This window comes from Cornus florida, unplaced genomic scaffold (genome assembly GCF_030987335.1).
Source record: "Cornus florida cultivar Cherokee Brave unplaced genomic scaffold, ASM3098733v1 CherokeeBrave_3.0.0_Hap2_Chr03, whole genome shotgun sequence".
Taxonomy (NCBI): domain Eukaryota; kingdom Viridiplantae; phylum Streptophyta; class Magnoliopsida; order Cornales; family Cornaceae; genus Cornus; species Cornus florida.
This window is the reverse complement of record NW_026775573.1, coordinates 28,146,908-28,164,227: the sequence shown is the minus strand read 5'-3', so window position 1 is coordinate 28,164,227 and position 17,320 is coordinate 28,146,908.

Here is a 17,320-nt window from a genome sequence, read left to right as displayed (position 1 = left end):
TGAATTACTCCTAGATGGAGATTAATTATCTCCCAACTCAATTCTACACACCACATGCGTTTTGTGCTTTTTGCTTTAGTAATACACATCAGACAAGAGATTGTCTTCCAACGAGACAATTCTCGGATTTTTATCTAGAGCAACCAAATGCAAATTTCTCTGATCCGGGTAGTGATCCATACTTCAATGGTTATAACTCGGGTTCAGGAGATCATCAAAACTTCTTGTGGCATGACATAGGAAATTCAGCACCACAATCTCTTGGGCAACATTTTCACTCCAATTTTCAACCCAATGATCATTATTTCCAGCCCTCTTCTTCTCCTTTTCTACCGTCTCCATTGGATGAGTTAATAGCTGCCAACGAACAAATGATAGAGTCTATGCATACGCAAATGATGGAGTCCAACAAGCAAATGTTGGATGACATTGTTAGCATGCAATCCACCGCCTATTCTCATTCCCAATCTAGAGTTAATTTAGATGACCAGATAGCCCAAATTCAACAAATGGTTGATGTTCTAAATCAGGAAAAGGAAGAAGAATTTCCAATTGAACTTGTGGTCAATCCAAAAGAGAATTCTATGAATGATGAGTTTACTTCTAGTAATTTTCATCACGAGAATGTTCAAGTGGTTACCGCATGTGAAAATGAAGAAATAGTGGGTGAAGATCAAATTGTCGCCACACAAAAAATTGAAGAATTTGTGGTTCAAAATGAGGAAATTAATGATGATGAGATTGTATCCTATAAAAATCCAGCACAGCCCCTACATAATCCCTTGCTTGATGCACCTCCTTTAATGGAGGATCCTCTAAAAACATGTTTAGCTCATTTTAATTATGAGAATTTTGATGTTGCCAATTCTGTTTGCGAGGTCAATTCTTTGCTTGATATTCCTCCTATTCATTCTCTTCCTTTGTCAACATCAAATGTATCCCTCTCTTGGGAGCTTGCACTTCCTCTCATTCCTTCTCCTGAGTTATCTCAAGCTATTGAGCTTGAACCGCCGGATAAGTGTGAGGAGGATGTTGAAAGTCTGAAGGATAACTTGTTGAGCATTCCCGTGCTTAATATGACCCTTCATAAGTCGTTGCTTGGTGCACCTTCACCTAATCCGTCTTCCCATAATCCAAATAAGCCCCATAATCCAAAGTTCTTCATTGAGGATGAAGAGTGGGTTGAGGTCTTTCCGCTACCTCTTTTTTACTTTTATCTTCAAGCTCTTCCTCCTTCGCTTTTAAAAGAATTATCCTATTTGGGGAAGCTTGAAACTCTTGAGAGACATGGTATAGGTAAGGAGGACTAACCTGATCTCGGTGTGTCTAGCTATCGAGATTTTTGAGGATTAGTACCTGCTCTAACTTCGTCTAGCTATCGACATTAAATTTAGCAAAGCAAGGGAAGCAATTCTTTCAATTTCCAAGCTTCCTTCTCTTTGAAATTGCTCGTGCCTTGCAAAATTTTCTGGGAAACAGTTTAGAAAAGCCAAAAATTTGATTTTTCTTAGACCTTCTCAACTCTAATTTTCATTCCCGAAAATTTCCATCGCTTCCTAGCAATTTCATCGGATCTTGGGAATGCTACTCATGTGCATAATGTCTCATTTGTAATACATTCTTGAAAATTTTCGCAAAATCATCCATGCATTGAAATTCTTGCACTGTTTAAAATTTTTCCATGCATTTGCAATGTTTGAAAAAAATTTCAAAATTCCCCATGCATTATCCCATGCAAAATTTCAATTTCTTTCCATGCTTGCAAAGCTTCAAAAATCCATCCATGCATTAGATTGGAATAATGTGCAAAGTTTTAAAATTTTCCATGCATGGCTTGAATTGAAGCTGCTGCTTGCAATGATTTTTCAATGCATGAGAATGACATGAAAAATTTTCGATGCATGGAATGGCATGCAAAGTTTTCAAATATTTTTCCAACTGCCATGCAAAGCTTTAAAAATCTTTCCATACATGGGAATGGCATGCCAAGTTTAAAAATTTTCCATCCATGCATTGGAATGGAATGAATTTGCAAAGTTTAAAATTCATCCATACATTGGAAATGTGTTACATTTTGAAAATTTTTCCAATTATATTCATGCATTAGCAAGATGTTGTAAAGTTTGACACATTTGTTTCAGCAATTGCATCCACTCAAAATACTCACTGAGCCAAGATTCTAATGCTCGAATGATCTAACCAAAATTCCATGAGCTACTACCCATTTTGGAGCACTCTAAATTCTATTTGGATTGCTCCAAATGTCTTCACCATCAATCCCAAGCTCACTGCCCATTTTTGGAGCACTCTAGCTTCCATTTGGATTGCTCCAAATTACCACACCAACTTGCCGAAGTCATTGCCTTCATTTCGAGCAATCTAGCTCCATTTTAGAGTGCTCCAATTGTGAACCAATCTTGCATGCACCACTGCCCAATTTTAGAGCGCTCTAAATTTTCAGCCCAACATCCCGTAGCCACTGTCTCCAATTCGAGCACTCGAAGGCCAAGCTTTGAGTGCTCGCAGCTGTTAGCCCACTCTCACCATGCATGCCGAGTGCTCTCAAAACTTCAACTCCACCATCCTCCAAAATCACAAACCATGCAAACCAATCAACCACCCACTCCATATATCTCACTTCCTCCTTCAACCCACTTCACCATGCACCCCTCCACAATCCACCATGCTCTCATCAACCCAACAACCATGCATTCCCACGCAACCCACTTCAAACCAAACTCCCCAAACCACCCTCCAACTCATGCTCACCACAACCCAAACCATCAACCTCCTCTCGGCATCTTCTCTCTCCACCCTCCAACACCCACCAAGCAACCCATTCTCGGCTTCAACAAATCATCCACAACCAAAAAACCAACCAACCCAGAAACCTCTCTCTATCTCTCGGCAACCCACAAAACCAAACCATCCTAACACTATGCAAACCAACACCATCCCACAACAGCCGAGCCCTCTGCTTGTTTTTCGAGCACTCGTCGCTCCTAGCTCGAGTGCTTGAACCACTCTCTTCAACCTACACAAACCACAACCCACTTCCCTCTCGCAACCAACCAACCTCCTCAACTTCTCTAAACCTCTCTCTATCTCGGCATCCAACCCTCATCCCTCCCCAACCATGCCAAACACCACCCTCACCACCTCCACGCATGCACACCATGCACGCCAAACCAACCTCACCCCATGCCCATACCAACCCCTCGGCATCTCTCTCCACACATCAACCAACCAACATCATTCCCTCAACCCCCATTTCCTGCAACCTACCCAAACCATCCCTCTCAAACCAACCAACCTCACCCCTTACTCCTCTCGGCAGCCATCAACTTCTCCTCCATGCAACCAATCCAAACTCACCCTCCCTCTAACCATGCATGCATGCCAAAAAAAAAAAAATTGTATAGATTTTTGTCTTTCTTTAACATTCATGTTTGTATTCTTATTTATGTTTTGATTTTTCTTAAAAGACCTGTGCTTTTACCTGTGTACATTAGTTGTGTTTGGATAGGTCTTCATGTCCAAGTTTGAGGGACGCTTCTGCGCATTCACATCGATGGATATCTTTTGTCTTCGTCACTCCACTTGGTATTATTGTTCTTTTACCTTTTTTGCTCTTATTTTGCTTCCCTTGTCTTCACACATTGAGGACAATGTGACATTCAAGTTTGGGGGTGCATTAGGAAATTTTTGGTTTTGCATTTTTGCTAAGCAATGATAGTATAACTTGACACTTGTCGGAGATAAAGCATATGTTTAATACCTTGTGTATAGAAGCAATTGAGAAATTTTTGAAAATAAAGAAATTTGAATTTGAAGTGATCATGTAAATACAATATAGTCTGTATAAATGCCTCAATTAGATTCTTGCTGGATTTACACTCTTATAAGCTTCACAATGCACAGATGCACATTGGAAACTTAACTGTGAGGCATGCAACTTGATTGACCTTGACCTTGGCCTAGTTAATCTGATTTGATGAACCTGATAGATGGATACCTTTGGCATGTATCTATTAAAAAAAAAAAAAAAAAATGAGAAAGAAAGAAAGAAAATGACCAGTTGACGTTCGTAGCCTTTCCAACTCGAGCTATTAAGCCCTAGGAGTGTCTCTACACTTAGTACCCTAGAGCCGTCTGGTTTGGGAGTTGTTGGCCTAACGCTTGCTACAAGGGTTGGTTAGAAAGCTTAATGGACTTAAACATTGCACGGTCATTCAAAAAAATAAACTAGTAATAAACATGGTTCGTTGGAGTTCGTAGCCTTTCCAACTTGAGCTATTAAACCCTATGGAGTGTCTCTACACTTAGCACCCTAAAGCCATCTGGTTTGGGAGTTGTTGGCCTAACGCTTGCTACATAAGTTGGTTAGAAAGCTTAAGGGACTTCAGCATTGCACAACCATTCTATGTTTCGCTTATGAGTTGCAATAAATTGTCAACAAGCAACAAAAGTTGTCTTGTAAGTAAAATCATGCCTTAGGGACCTCATTTAAAGGGGAATTCAATGATTTGAAAACTTGTGCTTGGAAATTGGAAAAGAAAGTAAAAGCCGCATGTTGAGAATCCAATCCACTTTCACTGAAGTTAGAGTTGATTTTCATTTAAGAGATGACAATTGAGTTATTTATATGGACTATGATGTTGATGCATGCATGTCGAAATGTGTTTAGTATCAATGCTTCATATATGCAATGTAGTTTTCCCAATGACCCCATCTCCAGCTCTTTTTCTGTTTCAAGTTATTTTTGAGCTATATATATATCTCATTTTACCATGGATGATATTTTTGTAGTAGCATGCCCATGGTTGTCTTTTCATTAAGTTTTTCATTCTAGTTTTGCTAAGGGACTAGCAAAATGTAAGCTTGGGGGTGTGATAAGCGCCGAATATTGCATATTCAAGCGCCCTTAATTGCATTATTTAAGTCTATTGTTTGCTTATTTTATGTAGATTATCCCCATTTGTGTGTTTGTATATATTTTCAGGTCCTTTTGCCAAAAAGGAGTACAAATAAGACTTTGTGGATTTTAGACCATTAAAAGGCACAAGGCAGAATTTCTGGCAGCGGTGGAGTCAGGACTTTGCTCGCCATTTCGACCTAGCAAACTCAAGAACTGGACTTCCCTCATAACATGAAAGATTTAGAGCTCTGAATCAGCTTTCCAAATCTTCAAATGGTTTATCATTCGGAGCTCAGAGCAAAGAGTTATGGCCTTGTTACCAGAGGTGCGCAGAACTGCCTGGCAGAAATGAAATTCTGCCTTGATCTTCATTTTTGACCAACCATCCTTGAGAATTGGATCTCCACCAAAACATAAAGTATTTAAAGATCTGAATTATCTTTCCAAATCTTCAAACGGTTCATCATTCGGAGTTCGGAGCGCAAAGTTATGGCCGTTTTACCAAAGTAGGTCCGGGCGGAGCAAACCAAGCATAGGGCATTCTGGCCAATTTTCGAGTGCTCGAGGCCTTATTTCGAGTGCTTGAAATTAGGGCAGATTGCTTCACGAGATCAGCAGTGGAGTTAGGAGTTTGCTCGCCATTTTGACTCAGAAAGCTCGAGAACTGGACTTCCATCATAACATGAAAGATTTAGAGCTCTGAATTAGCTTTCTAAATCTTCAAACGGTTTGTCATTCGGAGCTCGGACCAGAAAGTTATGGCCTTTTTACCAGAGGTGCGCAGAACTGCCTTGCAGCAATGAAATTCTGCCTTGATCTTTATTTTCGACCAATCATCCTTGAGATTTGGATCTCCACCAAAACATGAAGTTTTTAGAGATCTGAGTTAGCTTTCTAAATCTTCAAACGGTTCATCATTCGGAGTTCAGAGCGCAAAGTTATGGCCATTTTACCAAAATAGGTCCGGGCGGAGCAAACCAAGCATAGGGCATTCTGCCCAATTTTCGAGTGCTCGAGGCCCTATTTTGAGCACTCGAAATTAGGGCAGAATTCTACACGACTCAGCCCACTTGTGCTCAGATTTTACCTACTTTGGAAGCTCTCCTTTATGAGTTGGTTGGGGATGTTTCTTGGAGGAGAGAGGGGGCTTTTTGGGTGGATTTCTTATCTACATAAAGAGGGGAGAGCCACACATTTACATGAGGCTTGATTCTACAAGATTAGAGGAGAGAGAAGAGAGCAAGAGAGAGGAGTTCTTCAAGCCAACACAAGGGAGCACGAAAATGGAGTTGGAGGCCTTGCTTCCTGCTTCATCTAGAGCTACCATGGGTAACTAAACCTCTTCCTAGGGAGTTGATGTAACCTTTGTCAAGTAAATATGTATTAATTGTGTTTATATTTGGGGAACTTTGCATTTATGTAACAAGTTGTCTAATCTAGAGATACACTTTGATGTATTTGTGTTTCATTCCATATTTAATCTTGTAGAGACTCTTATCTTGTCTTAGAAATTGTTTCTTCATGATTATGCTACTTACATCTTTATAGTGAGAATGAAGATGAGATTATACAATAGTTTTAATGGCATGTTGTTTAAGAAATTTGATATTCCATGGCTTAGGGAAACCTTTGATGGATTATGGCTTAGTTCTAGACTTCATGTGCACTTACCACACAAATTGAGGACTTTGATAGTTCATAGCTTAGGAAGGATACTTCATTCTATACTCTAGTTTAGATAGATGACTTATGCCAACCTTAGATGGATTATACTTAATTCTTGAATGTGTGAACTTCTTGAAGATATTGTAGTTGTCTTGCATTTCTACATATCATGGTTGCATGTATACTTTGTTCCCCAAGTTAATTGCAATTAGGCATGTTTATATGGCTTGTGGTGAAGTCAATTCCCTAGTCTCTTCTCTATTGTTCTATCTCTCTTTACTTCCTAGCACACTATTGTTTTATGCACTTTGAATCCCTAGTTTAGTGACCATAAAACAAACCCTCTACGAACACCCCTTATCACTCTAAAATGACTCTAGACACTTAGATTGCCATAGATTAGCGCAGTCCCAGTGGTTCGGCTTACCCGACCAATAGCCCTATTTTACAATGATTCGTGCTATTGCGAAGGTTGATGTTAATTGACCAACCGATCAGTTCATCTCAAACCTTCGAGGTTAGTTTCTCTTTTCTTTTTTAAACATCCTCTCCTTAAAGGCGCTTTTACTGCCTAGGACTCTTTCCCTTTTCATGGCTTCCCTTAACCTGAACACCATTCGATCCAAGAATTGTATCCCTCGCGACGTTTCTCTCAGGGTCTACCCAACAAACTTAGACGAGAGATCCGGTGAGGGTCTTCTTCCTGGAGAAGTCTTGTTCTTTGCCGTTCACCTGAATGTCATTAGGTTCCCCGTACACCCATTCTTTTGCTACATTTTCAACAAATTGAGGCTCTGCCCCCTGCAAGTTAACCCAAACTTTCTTAGGGTCATTTCAGTCCTCCTGCTCCTGAATCGTGACAGGGGTCTCAATCTTGACATTATTGACCTTCTCCTCTGCTATCGGATTAACAAGATTTCACAAAACGACTTGTACTATCACTTTTTTCCTATTGACAAACGGTCAATCTGCACTGATAAAAGCTCATTTGAAAAGGGCTGGAGGCGGAATTTAATTGTGGTTGGTGGGAATTGGCGGACTCCGCTCAGCCGTTCCTTCCCTATCCCCTCTTCCTTTGGAACCTGTTCTGTCTCTGGCTACAAGAAGCTGAAAAAACATCCTTCTGAATGCCACTGTGAAAGTTGTCTCCCCTGTTTTTGCACTTTTCTTTGTCGATGCCTTGAAATTCCCCATGATGAATTAGTTTATAGCGTCTGCAGGGCTAAGCTAGATACCTTGCAAGAAAACGTGTTGAACGATGTTCCTTCAGCTACTGATTTGCTTATATCTGATAATCTTTCTGACATCTCTCTTTTAGGGTCTACAATGGAGAATATTCAGATCCCATCGTTCAGCAGGAGGAGGCGTCTTGCTCCCTGTAATACCCCTAATTTTAAAAAGGATATTCCTGGTATTTAATGGTATTTAATTTATTATTTAAGTGCATTTTATTTGTTTCTGTGTCATTATTTTTTTTTATTAGGTGCTTAATTGTTTTCTTTTGTGGTGATTTAATTTATTTAAATGATATTTATTTTTAGTGTTTTAATTATTTAATTGGCATTAATGGTTTAAGTGTAATTGGTTTAGTTATTTGATTGGAATTACTTGTTAGTGTTTTAACTATTTAACTGGCATTAATGGTTTAAGTGTAATTGGTTTAGTTATTTGATTGGAATTACTTGTTAGTGTTTTAATTATTTAATTAGCATTAATGGTTTAAGTGTAATTGGTTTAATTATTCTATGTGTGTCTTATTTTATGTGTGTCTTATATGGTTTAATTGGGTTTACTAATTATTATTTTGTTCAATTAGATTATTTGTTAAATATTTAATGGTGAATAGAGTAATTAGGTAAATACATCTAACTAGGGTTTTAATTACAGTATAAATTAGGGTTTTATATTATAGCCGTCGTAGGTTTCTACGTTAATTGGATGGGGCGGTTAGGATTGTGAGTTGGACTTAAATGAACCTAGGGTTTAGGAAAACTCTATAAGTATAAGGTAGACGTCTGTGTAGGGTTTTTTTAAACAAAGCACACGTTTTGTGGGAGTGGAGAAGGAAAAATGCAGTTTTTCACATTCTGCCAAGGTTTGATCAAAGCTCCGATCCCGCTTCATCTGTGGTCCGATCGAGCTGAATTTTGGAGGAGGGATTCATGACTCAGTGACGCATAATCTGAACGGTGGAGATCAGAGTTTGACCTCGGGAATAGTGATTCGTACTCGTGAACAGTAACTGGATCGCACAGGTTTTTTTCCATTCTGCCCAGATTTCATCAAACATTCGATCCTGCTTCCTCCGTGGTCCGATCGAGCTGAAATTTGGAGGATAGGTTCATGACTTAGTGTCGCACAATCTAAACGGTGGAGATCAGATTTTGAGTTCGAGAATAGTGTTTCGTACCCATGAACAGTAACCTGGTTTTGGAAGTAGCACAGGTTTTTTTCCATTCTGCCCAGATTTCATCAAACATCCGATTCTGCTTCGTCCGTGGTCCGATCGAGCTAAAATTTGGATGATAGGTTCATGACTCAGTGTCGCACAATCTAAACGGTGGAGATCAGATTTTGAGTTCAGGAATAGTGTTTCGTTCCCGTGAACAGTAACCGGGTTTTGGAACTCGCCGGGATTTTTTAAGAAGACGACGTTGAAACTTTGAACAAAAGTTTCTGAGGCAAGATTCTATCCTTACTCTTTCCCTTAGGCTTCATACTCTTTGCACTCTTAAATGATTCCAGGATTAATGAAGATTAAACCAAACTAAAATGATATCTGTTTTGCTATGAAACTGGTAGTTACAGTAGTGTTGTATGCTTGTTCAACCTAGACTAAGCATGTTTGTGGATGCATTGTGGTTCTGTGATTCACGTTTTTCCTTACCACTGCTAGTATAAATTATTGGAAGGATGGGTCTAGATGATAGCTATCTTAACTTCTGTAATAGCAACTGTTGGAACTTAAATACTAGGAGGATTTGAGTTTAACACTAGATCGGTTTTGTGGAACACTATAATTTGAGCATGTCTACATACATACTGTGAATATTGTTTTGATGCTTACATTATCACAGTTAGTATCAACTGTGGAGGTTAGGATTTTGTGATACATACCCTACATATCTGTATGTCATTTGTAAGGTGTTAAATGGAAGTTTTAATTAATTCTGTCTTTATATCAGACTAAAGGGAACAACTTAAATTGGGCATGTATATGTTGTTGTTGTGACCCTGTTTATCAATACTTATTTTATCACTGCTAACATTGAATGTTGGATGTTGGAATTTAGTTGATATATACTTGATTTATTGGTATTATTGACTACTGGAGGATTGGAAAGTAGGCACCGGTATGGGACGGTGGCATACTAAGGATGGGTTTGGTTTTTAAGACAATACCATTACCCACCTACTTGGAATAAGGATGGGATTAACTAAAAGTTAAGTCCCGTGGATTTGTATTGTCATGGCAACTACTTGTTGAGCGGCAATACCAGGGATTTTGGATGGATTTTATATATGTACTGTTATGGTGCCTCGGTATGAGCTTGAGCTTCAGGACCGATGGCTAGGGAGCTTATATGCATCGGGATGTGTAGCTGGCTACGATGGTTGGAGGTGTACCCTGTTTAGGTATAGGTAAATATGCCCACTTCGTGTGCGTTTTAGCATGTTACCTCTATTCAGGTTGAGACCGGCCTGTAGTCCAGTGAGAGTCCTTTAGTGTGACTATATATATATTTACGGACTATCAGCTATTGTTGAATTGTTTAGGATGTACATGCGTATCGGGCTTCTGTTTGGATTATAGTAGTATAAAACTTGCGCGTGGGCCTGACCCACTTTTATTTTTTTCAGGTACACGACAGTTCCAGGCTTAGACGTGTTCGTGCTGAGCAGAGGTCTCTATTCACTCTTCCGACGATGTAGGGCTCTCTCTATAGTTTTATTTCTGGACGTTTATTACAGTTGTTCTATCTTTCGTTTGGATGTTTAATAGGGGTCCACTAGAGATGGATTCCCAAGTTGTAAACTGATGGAGTTTTGGATTTTGGGTTTGATGGATTTTAATAATTATAATATTTTGCGGATTCTATTTTTAGTTCCTTCCAGCTTTAATTTCATTTCTTAATTTATTTTGTATTCCGTGTTCATTATAAAATATTAATTGTTTGATATTCCCTCGGGTTTGGGCCTGGGCCTGATCAACCCATGTCTCGGATTCGAGGGGTATCACAGTTGGTATCAGAGCACTCCAGGTTCAAGTGTCTCTAGGATGTTTTCGTATTAAGTCTTCCGCGTAGCGTTTTCTCTTGAATAGAGCTTAAGTTAGGATTCATTGTATTCCTTGTGGTTCGTATAGAAAGGGTACTGACGTCTGTCTTTTCGTGTTAACAGATGGTTAACGCTAGAAATGGACAGAACATGCAAGGAACTAGGAAGGAAAGGAGAACGGCACGTAGGCAACAATATCTCCTACGGCGTCAGCAAATAGAGGAAGAGCAGCAAAGGCTTGGGTTTCATGACGACATGGATCAGTTTCAGGAGGAACAGGAGAATGTTCAACAGACTCTGGACCAGGTCAGAGATCCAGAGATTCCTCCTCACCTCAATGACCTCGTTGCTCGGGCTATAGAGGCTGGGGTAATAGCTGCACTTCGGAATCAGCCTCAGGTACAGCCGGTGGGAGTCAGTTACCACCTCAGAGTCAGGTACAGCCGTGTACGGAGGTTCAGAAGCAGATGCTTGCTACTTTCAAGCTAGTTGGGGATGCACTACAGTGGTGGGAGTCAGTTACCACCTCAGAGGAGAGGATGACATTGTCTTATGATGAGTTCAGTGCTCGCTTTGATGAGAAATATTTTCCCTATGCAGTCAGGGCAGCTATGAAGACCGAGTTTCTAAGTCTGCAGTAGGGAAACATGACAGTGGCGGAGTATGAGCAGCAGTTCACACGCTTGTCTCTCTTTGCACCGGAGGAGGTGGATATAGAGGAGAAGAAGCGCAACAGTTTTGTCAAGGGACTGATGTGGTCTATCAAGAGAGCTATTACAGGTAGTCCAGCCTATACTACCTATGCTCAGGTGGTAGACGCCGCTCTACAACAGTATCAGTTGACTGTGGACATCAGACAGGCTCGTTGTGAGAAACGGGGAGATAAAGACTCTACTAGTCAGTCAGCTGAAAAGGGGAATGGCAATGGTCACCGGCAGAATGACAAAGGCAAGTTCCAAGGACAACAACCTTGGAAGAAGCACAAAGGTGGTTTAGATGCTCACCGGAATGGGGCACCTATTCAGAGGCAACAGAATGGGGGACCACAGGCAGGACAGGGTCAGCCACAGGTTAACCGACAGAGGAGTCCATTTGGTACTTTCCAGGGTAGTTGTTACACTTGTGGAGAGTATGGTCATACCACCAGGCAGTGTCCTAAAGCAGGACAAGGACAGGGACAGAGACAGTATGTGCAGCAGGGACAGAGGGCGCCAGTGCCTCTACCAGCTCCACAGGTTCCACGGATTCAGGGACAGACACATCTGGCTTTACCGGCACCGCCGCAGACTCAGGGATAGGCACCACAGCAGTTGCACTATGGCAGGGTGTATAACCCCATGCCACAGGATGTTCAGGCACCTCAGACTATTGAGGGTAACTTTCTTATTCATGGTTTGCATGGACGTGTTTTATTTGATACGGGTGCTACACACTCATTTGTAGCTAGGACTTTTGTTGCTTTGTCTGGGATGAGGACGAGGGTATGCACTAGACCTCAGGGTATTTCTACACCATTGGGTGATACAGCTATTATACATGAGAGTGATGGGCCTGTGACACTAGATATTGGCAGACTCAGATTTCTAGCCAATCTATTGGTCCTGGACATGCACACTTATGATGTGATACTTGGGATGGATTGGTTGTCTCACTACCATGCCCAAGTTGTTTGTTTTGATAGATCTATTATTTTTACCATACCTGGTCAGGATATGTATGTAGTAGCTATGCCACGTTCTAAAGGGGGCGGTAGCACCTATTTGTTCCATGTGGAGGAGGAAAATGAGGAGGGGATTACTGTGTCATTGGATAACATACCGATTGTACAGGATTTTCCGGATGTATTTCAGGAGATTCCAGGGTTGCCACCTAGTCGCGAGATCGATTTTGTGATAGACTTAGCTCCAGGCACTGCGCCTATTGCTAGGGCACCCTATAGGATGGCACCGGTAGAGATGAGAGAGCTGAGGGATCAGATTCAGCAGTTACTCAGCCAGGGTTTTATTCGTAGGAGTACATCACCTTGGGGAGCACTGGTTCTGTTTGTAAAGAAGAAGGATGGTTCGCTTCGTCTGTGTATAGATTATAGGGAATTGAACAAGGTTACGATTCGTAACAAGTATCCTTTGCCCAGGATTGATGACTTATTTGATCAGTTAAGGGGAGCTACATATTTCTCCAAGATTGATCTGCGTTCTGGGTATCATCAGCTGAGGGTCAGGGAGCAGGATGTTCCTAAGACAACATTTCTCACCCGATATGGTTCTTATGAGTTTCGAGTTATGCCGTTTGGGACGACTAATGCACCTGCAGTATTCATGGACTTAATGAATAGAGTCTTCCGGGCTTATTTGGATCAGTTTGTTATTGTCTTTATTGATGACATCTTGATCTATTCTCGGTCGGAGGACGATCATGCTAGACATCTTCGCATAATCTTGCAGACGCTTCGTGAGCACCAGTTATATGCCAAGTTCGAGAAGTGTGAATTTTGGCAACGGGAGGTGAAATTTCTGGGTCACGTGGTGTCAAAAAAGGGGATAGCAGTGGATCCAGCCAAGGTTTCAGTGGTGGTTGAGTGGGGACAGCCTATATCACCTACTGAGATTCGGAGTTTTCTCGGTCTGGCAGGATATTACAGGAGATTCATCCAGGGGTTCTCCAAGATAGCAGGACCACTCACTCATCTGACCAAGAAGGGTGTACAGTTCGTGTTGGATAAACACTGTTAGCGAGCTTTTGATGAGCTGAAAAGGAAGCTGACTTCTGCACCGGTTCTGGCTACTTCGCAGAGCGGGATAGAGTATCTTGTTTACATGGATGCTTCGTTGCAGGGTCTTGGATGTGTATTGATGCAGGAGGAGCGACCGATTTTTTATGGATCTCGGAAACTTAAGCCTCATGAGCTTAATTATCCAACACATAATTTGGAGTTGGCAGCAGTGGTCTTTGCCTTGCGTATTTGGAGGTATTATCTGTTGGGTGAGTCCTTCAGATTATTCAGTGATCACAAGAGTCTGTAGTACTTGTTCACTCAGCGGGAGCTAAATATGAGACAGCGCAGGTGGTTGGAGTTTGTAAAAGACTATCATTTTTCTATACAGTACCATCCAGGGAAAGCGAATGTAGTGGCGGATGCACTCAGTCACCGACCTGTTAGTAGTCTTTCTGCTCTATTCACTACTGAGTGGAATGCTTTAAAGAGTGTGGATGAGTTATCAGATGCTTTTATGGCTTGCATGGTGGTTACACCTTCCATCATTCGCAGGGTTTTACAAGCACAACTCACCGATCAGCAGTGTGTCGACAAGGTCGCAGAGATAGCTTCTGGAGAGGTTCCATTCTACTATGTTGGGGCTGATGGAGGTTTAAGGTACAAGGGACGGTTAGTGGTACCTTCTGCTGATAATTTGAGGAAGGATGTGATGACTGAGACTCATCACTCTGAGTTCTCTATTCATCCAGGAGGCGATAAGATGTATCAAGATATGAAGCGGCAGTTTTGGTGGGCAGGTATGAAGAGGGACATTGCTCTTTTTGTTTCTCAATGTAGTACTTGTCAGATGGTTAAGATTGATCATCAGAGGCCGCCAGGAGCTCTACAGCCACTACCAATTTCGGAGTGGAAATGGGAGAGCATATCTATGGATTTTGTGGAAGGGTTGCCAAATTCTTTCAAGGGGCATAATTCCATATGGGTCACCGTGGATAGGTTGACCAGGTCAGCTCATTTCTTGCCTATTTGCACTGACTACACTTCGGAGCAGTTGGCGAGGTTTTACATTTCAAAGATTGTGAAGCTACATGGCATTCCATTGTCTATTATATCGGACAGGGATTCGAGCTTTGTATCTGGATTTTGGAAGAGTTTTCAGCAGGCTTTAGGTACGGAGTTACACCTTAGTACTGCCTATCATCCTCAGACTGACGGACAGACTGAGAGGGTGAATCAGATTATGGAAGATATGCTTCGGTCGTGTGTTCTGGATTTCAAGGGTCACTGGGAGGAATATTTACCACTTGTGGAGTTTGCTTATAACAATAGTTTCCAGAAGACTATTGGTATGGCACCATTTGAGGCATTGTACGGTCGACCGTGTCGGTCACCTGTTTGTTGGATGGAGGTTGGAGAGAATCAATTCTTAGGTCCTGAGTTCATCAAGGATACCTCTGAAAAGATTGCTCTTATTCGAGATCGCATACGTACTGCCCAAAGTAGGCAGAAGAGCTATGCTGATCGTCGTACTCGGGCTTTGGAGTTTCAGGTTGGGGATCAGGTTCTACTCAAAGTGTCTCCTATGAAGGGTGTTATGCGCTTTGGGAAGAAAGGGAAGTTGTCACCGCGATTTGTTGGTCCATTCATGATTACGGATCGTATTGGAGCTGTTGCTTATCGGTTGGCACTTCCGGATACTTTGGATCGCGTCCACAACATGTTTCATGTTTCCATGTTGCGGAAATTTCTTCGAGATGAGGATCGGTATCAGCATATCGATGTTGGGGAGATTGCGTTGCAGCCGGATGCAACTTATTTAGAGCCACCGTGTCGTATTGTCGACCGACGAGATCAGATTCTTCGTAATAAGGTTATTCCTTTGGTTCGTGTTCAGTGGAGTCATCACAATGAGTCTGAATCCACTTGGGAATAAGAGAATGTCATTCGCTCACGGTTTCCTGAAATATTGGAAGAAGGTAAGAGTGAATTCTAAGGATGGAATTCCTTTTGTTAGGGAGGAAGAATGTAATACCCCTAATTTTAAAAAGGATATTCCTGGTATTTAATGGTATTTAATTTATTATTTAAGTGCATTTTATTTGATTATGTGTCATTATTTTTTTTATTAGGTGCTTAATTGTTTTCTTTTGTGGTGATTTAATTTATTTAAATGATATTTATTTTTTAGTTATTTGATTGGAATTACTTGTTAGTGTTTTAATTATTTAATTGGCATTAATGGTTTAAGTGTAATTGGTTTAGTTATTTGATTGGAATTACTTGTTAGTGTTTTAATTATTTAATTGGCATTAATGGTTTAAGTGTAATTGGTTTAGTTATTTGATTAGAATTACTTATTAGTGTTTTAATTATTTAATTGGCATTAATGGTTTAAGTGTAATTGGTTTAGTTATTCTATGTGTGTCTTATTTTATGTGTGTCTTATTTGGTTTAATTGGGTTTACTAATTATTATTTTGTTCAATTAAATTATTTGTTAAGTATTTAATGATGAATAGGGTAATTAGGTAAATACATCTAACTAGGGTTTTAATTACAGTATAAATTATGGTTTTATATTATAGCCGTCGTAGGTTTCTACGTTAATTGGATGGGCCGGTTAGGATTGTGAGTTGGACTTAAATGAACCAAGGGTTTAGGAAAACTCTATAAGTATAAGGTAGACGTCTGTGTAGGGTTTTTTAAACAAAGCATACGTTTTGTGGAAGTGGAGAAAGAAAAACGCAGTTTTTCACATTCTGCCAAAGTTTGATCAAAGCTCCGATCCCACTTCGTCCGTGGTCCGATCGAGCTGAATTTTGGAGGAGAGGTTCACGACTCAGTGACGCACAATCTGAACGGTGGAGATCAGAGTTTGACCTCGGGAACAATGATTCGTACTCGTGAACAGTAACTGGGTCGCACAATTTTTTTCCCATTCTGCCCAGATTTCATCAAACGTCCGATCCCGCTTCGTCCGTGGTCCGATCGAGCTGAAATTTGAAGGATAGGTTCATGACTCAGTGTCGCACAATCTGAATGGTGGAGATCAGATTTTGAGTTCAGGAATAGTGTTTCATACCCATGAACAGTAACCAGGTTTTGGAACTCGCCGGGATTTTTTAAGAAGACGACGTTGAAACTTTGAACAAAAGTTTCTGAGGCAAGATTCTATCCTTACTCTTTCCCTTAGGCTTCATACTCTTTGCACTCTTAAATGATTCCAGGATTAATGAAGATTAAACCAAACTAAAATGATATCTATTTTGTTATGAAACTGGTAGTTACAGTAGTGTTGTATGCTTGTTCAACCTAGACTAAGCATATTTGTGGATGTATTGTGGTTCTGTGGTTCACGTTTTTCCTTACCATTGCTAGTATAAATTATTGGAAGGATGGGTCTAGATGATAGCTATCTTAACTTCTGTAATAGCAACTGTTGGAACTTAAATACTAGGAGGATTTGAGTTTAACACTAGATCGGTTTTGTGGAACACTATAATTTGAGCATGTCTACATACATACTGTGAATATTGTTTTGATGCTTACATTATCACAGTTAATATCAACTGTGGAGGTTAGGATTTTGTGATACATACCCTACATATCTGTATGTCATTTGTAAGGTTTTAAATGGAAGTTTTAATTAATTCTGTCTTTATATCAGACTAAAGGGAACAACTTAAATTGGGTATGTATATGTTGTTGTTGTGACCCTGTTTATCAATGCTTATTTTATCACTG